The 5,999-nt window shown below is 35.1% G+C and overlaps 1 pseudogene; it reads right to left on the bottom strand.

Annotated features, from left to right (window-relative positions):
- Window positions 1–1,636: 1,636 nt before the first annotated feature.
- On the bottom strand, window positions 1,637–2,069 carry LOC119041022 (60S ribosomal protein L26-like; annotated as a pseudogene).
- Window positions 2,070–5,999: the final 3,930 nt, after the last annotated feature.

Below are 5,999 nucleotides of genomic sequence, written 5' to 3'. Positions count from 1 at the left end.
CAGGTTATTAATTATTTACATACCACGATGCATAAATAACTTAAAACGATGGGTTGTTTTAGATATATTTTGATGATGTTATGTATCGTAATAGCATATGAAGCTAATCTGCCATAAAGTAAAAGGATCATAAAATGTTTCACTTTTTCTTATATGCACACCTACATAACCTGTGCCCCGTAACAGTGTCATTTTGATAAGTAACATTAAGTTGTCATGAACCTAAGTGTGTAATGTGTCAAGAGCTCAGCTGAGTGGGGAGGATGGAACAGTCAGGTATTGGAGCTGCTGATTAAAGCAACAAGACAAAAAGGAGAGAATTAAACCTTCATTCATCAAAATGGGATAAGCTAGAGTCTAAAACCAGAGAAGACACTGACTCCTCCTGTTTTATTTCCCTCAAGAAATGGTACAGCCTGGTCCAGGGTCTACCGGGTCAGCACAGACATGGGGGTCATCTCATTGTTGAGGGGAGCCCCAAACAGGAAGCTCTGGCAGTTTTATAAACTCTGGGGACATGGGGAGGGCAAAAGGGAAGGGCTAGGAATGAACAAGTACTGAGTACTGAGTCTGAGTGGAGAAAATTGTATCCGAGTTTGTTCCCTTCCCCCCCACAAGGAACCTTCAACAAAAGCTCTGGAAGAGGAATGTGGTCAAGTCCTCAGGTAAAGAGACCTGGGAGTGAGGCCTTGTGAGGCCTGTCCGGTAAAGCCTTCGTAATTGCCTATGGTCAGGCAGGAAACGTCACACAAATGCTGAGGAGGCCAGGAGCTGGACTCCTCAATAAGCATATACCTACCAGTTGAACTATTAACCAGTGGTTGACGACAGGTGAGGAAATGGTGTTCAGTGTTTTCATTCTGAAAAAAAGACAACAAAGAACCAAGAGGTTGTGACAGTATTCAACTGTAATATTTTTATAGAAAATAAAAAATACAAAACAAAACAAAGATATTCCAAGACTAAAAGTCAAAGAATACGATAAATGACTTTCCTTAGACTGTTCTTACCTTTAACCAGGATCCAAGCAGTGAAGTAATCAATGAAATTGATTAAGTAATCAAGTGAAGCTCCCTGATGTAAGGAACCAGTGATACAAAGCATAAAGCTGAGCTCAAAACAAGCTAGCAGCACTAGTGGGAGAGGGAGCCTTTGATTCGCCAAACAAGCTCATAAAGCACTGGCTTCTGCTTTTAATATCTCCTCTAGATGTTTAACCATGGCATCAACTGAATCCCATGTGACCACTGTGAACCACTGTGCATGACTGACCTCCCATCAAATGGAAAAGAATGGTAGCATGTATTTACAGTTTAACTCTTGCGTGTAAATAAGTGAGCCCCTATTTTGAGCTTTGATGTTATCAATATTGAATTTAAACAACTGCATTCAGGATATAAAGAACATTTGGAAACTGTGGTATGTGTTGAATACTACCAGTCTCCACCTGAGACTTGAGACAAATATCCCTCTAAGAAATGATTACTTTCTAATAATTTGAAAAATGTTAAGTTATTAAAATTGAAAATAATGTGAGAAAGATTTTATCTAGGAATGTCAGATTTTAACATTCCTTTATTCTAGCTATGTCTTTTTTTATTTTAAGTTTCTAATGAAAGTTCTACATAAGATCACTTTATTCCTGCATCTTTTCAATTGTTTCTTGAATTTGCCCTATTTTTTTCTCAGTTGTGAGACTTGGCTTTACTTTCAAGGACCTTTTTTGTGGTGTTTGTCCAGCTTTAGTCTAGTGATCACCACCTCGTTGGGGTGAGCGCCCACATGAACAGTTTTGACATTAGCTTTCTCCTGCTGCACTCCTCAGTGTAGCTGACATAGTCCTTCCTGTGAGCCTGGGCCACTTTGCCAGTTTGCTGTTCTTTGTAGTGGACTTGTACAACCTGAACTTCATCATCGTTTTGAATGGGCATGGATAGAACATTGTATTTCTGTCTCAGCTCTTTGGAAACAGGAGAAGACATCATCCTCCTGCAAATGGGGGAAGGTACACTGAAATACCTTGTACCATTCTGGCTGTAGTCAGAAGTCATGAAGGAACTGAACTTCATTTTAAATTCTGGAACTTCTGTGATGGCCACAAAAGACAAAATGGCTGTCTTTTATATCATATTAACCTTAGAGTTTGATCAGTAATTGTAACAATGTTATATCAAGCTTAACAAATAAAGAGTGTTCTGATTTATAATTTGGATATTTTCTAAAAATGGGTATGCAATCTGAATCTAAAATTCACAAACTGTTAAATTTGGAAAATAAGCATGTGATAGTGTTTGACTAACTAATAATAAACTTCATGCAGCAAATTATATCTTAATAATTATTGTCAAATGTACATAGAATAAAGTCATCTCACAATTTATTGACAAGCATATAAATTGATGGTAATATTATAAGAAAAATATGTCAATATATATCTGCATAAAAATTAGTCATGATATAGCAGTGAAGAACAAATGAAATTTGAAGCTAAAATCACATTACCATTTATACAGGCATAAAAAAAGAAATACTAAGGTATAAATATGATAAAAATATATAAAATGTACAAGCGGAAAACTATAAAACTGTAAAGAATAAAATTAAAAAGCTACATAAATGAAGAAATAGTCCATGTTCATGGGTATTATAACTCAATATTGTCATGATTCAGTTATTTGAAACATGATCTATAGATTAAATATAATCTCAATGAAAATCCCAGCAAGTGATTTTGTGGATATTGACAAACTGATTCTATAGTTTATGTGGAGAGGCAAAAGACCCACAAAGAATTCAAGAAAACCAAAGTTGGGGAGCTGACAATGCTTGAAAAATAAATTAATGAAACATAATAGAGAGTCCAGAAATGCACTTACACCAATGCAGTCAACCGATTGTGGACAAAGCAACAAAGGTAATCACAATGGAGCAAATTGGCATTTCTGTGTTTTTTTTTAAATTTCTACCCTCACCTAAAGACATTTTTATTGTTTTTTAGAGAGAGTGGAAAGGAAAGAGAGAAGCATCTATTGGTTGCCTCCCATATACTCTGGGATTGGGGAATGCATGCCCCCTGACCAGGGATCATACTCACCCTGAGATGAACCCAAACTGCAGCCTAAGTATGTACCCTGACTGGTAGTCAAAGTTACACCTTTAAGTTACAGGAGGGTGCTCCCACCAACTGAACCACACCAGCCAGAGCAAGATGTTCTTGTTGATAAATGGTGCTGGGCCAACCAGACATCCACATGTAAAAATGAATCTGGACACAGATCATATGCACTTCATAAAAATCAACTCAAAATTTATCAGATACCATATGGTCTCACCTATATGTGGAACCTAGTAAACAAAACAAACAAATGAGCAAAATAGAACCAGATACAGAGAAATAAAGAACAAATTGACAGTAACCAGAGAGGAGATGGGGGGATAACAGGGGAAAGGGGAGGAAGGGACAAGTCAAAGGACGTGAATAGAGGACTCATGTGCATGGACGATTGTGGGGGGATTGACTGTGGGAGTTAGAAGGCATGGGGCAGGAGAGAGCAACAGGGAAAAAGCAGGGACTGAACAATAAAAAGAGACAGAGCGAGAAAGGAAAAAAATGGATCAAGGCTCTATGCTACTTTGCTTGTTAGTTCACACTGTTTATTAGATTCCACATATGAGTGAAATCAAATGGTATTTGTCTTTCTCTGACTGGCTCATTTCACTTAGCATAATACTTTCCAGGTCTTTTTTACCGACTAGCAAAATAGTGACAGGCTCACAGATAGAATGCAGGCTGACAGCTCAAGGTGAGGGCGAAGTGATCAGGCTACAAAGAAAAAGAACTCATGGCCACAGACAACAATGGGATGATTGTGAGGCAGGGTATAGAGGTGCAGAGACAGGGATGGTAATGGAAAGTAAAATGCAATAAGAATGACCCATTAAAATATAAATAAGTAAATGACAAAAATTAGGAGGTTTTTCTCTCCTAATCTCAGAGCTCTAGGTCAGGCAAAGCCAGCACCACCCCTTTAGAGTTTCGTGGTCTGAATAACCTACTTCCAATAGGAACAGCTAACTCAATTAAGCTTTTCTATTAAAAGTGCTCATCCTATTCAAAGACAGACTAATCAAGACAGCAAGACATAACAATAACATTAGTGTACAAAAAATTTTTAAAACATAATTCAATTTAGATCCGTTCAGAGAAACATAAACAGGCTCAGAGGTGAGAAAGAGCACAGCGTGGGAGGGAGCATGGTGAAGGTGATGGTTAGGTACTTGTATCACCTGCTTCTGAAGGACATGAATCTTTTTTGACCTTGCCTGAAAATACCAAATCTAAGTACCTGATCTAATCTCTTACAAAGTCATGATGTTAAATGCGCCTCTGTTTGTGTAAAATAAAGAGAAAGAAAAAAATAACCTATTGTTAAATACAAAAATAAAACTCCTGGAAAATAACATAACAGAAAATCTAGATGACCGTGGTCATGATGATCATTTCTTAGACTTTTGATAAAGTCTTTAAAAAAATGAACAAATAATATTAACAGATAGCTTATATAAAAGTAAATATAAGCTAATCTTAAACAAATTAAGATATTCTCAGACTCAGATATGAAATGAAAAATCTAAATCAAATCACACTGAAATACATTATTTTTCTCCTATTGGATTGACATTGATAAATGTGTGAGAAAACTCTCTTGCAAAATGGTAAAATTTCTCATGAAAGGGATTGGGCAATGTATTTAAAAGTTATAAATGATCTCAATTACATGTTTCTAGTAGTGATTTTATGCAGATATATTTGCATATATGCAAATGTCTATATAATAAATCATGACTCTACTTTAAAAGAATAAAAACTCCCTTAATCTATGTATCTGTATATTTAAATGGAACTTATACATCATAATCTTCTATGTAATGATCTATAAAACTTAATGTAAAATAATAACAACATGATTCAGAATATTGCTTGTATATGCATACGTTATCTCTGAGAAGAGACACAAATACTACTAATAATAATCAGTTTCTTCCAGATTACAGATTTGGGTAATTTTGTTGTTGTTATTGTTGTTGAGGAAAATTTTTATTTAATGCTATATTTAACTTGATTTTTAAAATATATGAATGATTCAGCATAACTGAGTAAAATAAAAATTAAGAAAATTTTCAGCATTTATTTCTCTATGATATAAAAATGCTCACCACTGAGATTGCTCTTAGGTGAAATAAAATTTTACATGAGGAAGAATATTTTATTGCTTGAGATTATTAATTAACATTTTCAAGTAGACAAAAGAAAATAAGACAAAAAATAAGGCAATTAAGCTTCAGGTATAGTAGCTTTTTAAAATAAATTTAAGCCTTCAATGAATTATGTAATATATCTTTAAAACAAATGATGAAGCACAGAGTATTAGTTAAATGTCTAGATTTTATAATTAACTTAGTCATTGAATTACTTAGTAGTCTTAGTTTACCTGAGATGTACTTTTCTCGCCATTAAAGTACAGATAATAATGTATCAAAGGCTGACATAAGACTTCAAATGTGTGGTTTATATAAAATGGGTGTTATGCCTCCGTGCAGAATTATGCACTCAGTCAGCTTAAGTCTATGTATACTGTGAAAACAAAGGCCCACGATCTTAGAAGCTTGCAGCCACGCCCTGTCCATCACAGTTTCTCATTTTCCAACCATGGCTGGAGGAGCAGTCCTTCTCTGGGACGTGTAGGTCTCAGAGCAGAGCTACAAGACAAACATGAAAAGCACACAGTAGCTCCTCTAGTGTGTTCATGAAAGTTTCTACATGTGTTTCATTGGTGAAAGAAACTGACAAATAGCAGGGCAATAGGGAATATTTTGACAATAATGTAATTTATCATGCATAATCAATAAATAATTATTTTATCACTCTGCTTCATTTGTAATATATTACATTATACATTATAATCTCTATATACAGTGGTCTAAACTATTTTAGTTCA

The sequence above is a fragment of the Artibeus jamaicensis genome, unplaced genomic scaffold, assembly GCF_021234435.1.
Source record: "Artibeus jamaicensis isolate MK-2021 breed Jamaican fruit bat unplaced genomic scaffold, CSHL_Jam_final contig_908, whole genome shotgun sequence".
Taxonomy (NCBI): Eukaryota; Metazoa; Chordata; class Mammalia; order Chiroptera; family Phyllostomidae; genus Artibeus; species Artibeus jamaicensis.
Note: the sequence above shows the minus strand (reverse complement) of the source record. Positions and strands in the feature narration are given on the sequence as shown.